Below are 1,579 nucleotides of genomic sequence, written 5' to 3'. Positions count from 1 at the left end.
AGATAGCTCAGGTAGGGCTTGAACTAAGCAGCATGAGGGTACGCCAGCACCAGCCACATGTTGACAGCTGCTTCTGCACCTTTGGTGCTGCTGGTGTTGTCACCAGCTTAGACAGCTCAAGGTCTCCGACAGTCCTGGGGGTACAAATTCCTTTTGGGCTTTTGGTCCATCATTAGCAATCCCTGAACTGAGGTCTCTTCAGTTAGAAAAAAGCAGCATGGCACATGCCAGCACTAGATGTATCAGTGCCTTGGATGGCTGTTTTGGTATCTTTGGTGCTGCTGGTGCTGGGATGAGTTCAGATAGCTCAAGGTCTCAGACAGACCCAGAGAACAATTTTCTTTTTAACTTTTGTTCTGTCACTACAGAACAGGGTCTACAAAATATTACCAGTTTGGGGCTTTTTTTCCCTTTGCCTAAAAATGCACATACATTACTGAAAGACCATGAGACTCCTCCTGTCTGTTTCAGCTTTTGAGATAAAAAGTTAGGTGGATTGTTTATTTTTCCTAGGTCTAGTGCCATAACAGTGCTTTAATGTCTCCAGCTGGGTGATTGCTGTTTTAACAGATGTTTATTTTTTTTGCTGAATTATTTAAACATTGTGTCACAGACAGTGGCACTCAGGTTAAATATTTAAAAAAAAATATCAATAAACCAAAACCAATTCAAAATATTACTTAGGTGGAGGAAACTTATCATGAGTGGATTCGATTCCACTTTTATAGTAACCAACCTTATTGATACCATTTTATGCTTATAGACAGTTGCAGCTCAAAGTGAGCTTCAGGAAAAATACTAATGAAACACTGGCAAGTAAACTTGATGCATAATTTTCAGTAATTAATCAAACTATTCAGCTCAATTCCCTTTCAAAAAATATATTTCAGAAAATTCAGGCGCAACAACACAGCATACGTAGAAAATGAGACCTAGTATCCAGCTCATGCTTGGACTGATGCTCCTTTATTCTGCTCTTTAGTAAGTCAAAGAGTTTAAGACCAGGTTTCATTGAGGGGTTTGAGAAACCTTTCCTTGACTTCAGTATATGAAACTCTGCCTTTATTGAGGATGGATTTGAAGTACTGTTATCTCTCAAGACCTAAAAAATAATGAATATACTTGTTCATGGTTACTCACAAAAATTGACTCAGTGACCAATGCAGTTACCAATTATTTTACTTATTCCAGGAAGAAGTTTTCACAGCTAGAAAGAAAGAAAAAAAAAATCTTTGCTTTTTTGCATTTATTCTCACAAAATCGCAGCAAGAGCAAGCGTGCAATTGCTTTCCAACTAAATGTTAACAGGCCAAAGGTAAAAGAGCCAAAATGGTTCTCTGGAAAACTGGTCCGAATGCCTGTTTTGCTGACTGACTGGATACCAAGCAAAAATGGACTCCAAATCAAATATGAAGATAAGTGTAGTTTATTATATTACAATATAATAAAGGAAAATAGCATGTAATATGATAAAAGGAAACAGTACTAATTATGCACAATATGATAAAAAAGCAATAGGAATGATGAATTAAATCATTGCTGCAAAGCGTTATAGTGATTAAGAAAAGGATACATCACC

The sequence above is a fragment of the Falco punctatus genome (genome assembly GCF_963210335.1).
Source record: "Falco punctatus genome assembly, chromosome: 3".
Taxonomy (NCBI): domain Eukaryota; kingdom Metazoa; phylum Chordata; class Aves; order Falconiformes; family Falconidae; genus Falco; species Falco punctatus.
Note: the sequence above shows the minus strand (reverse complement) of the source record.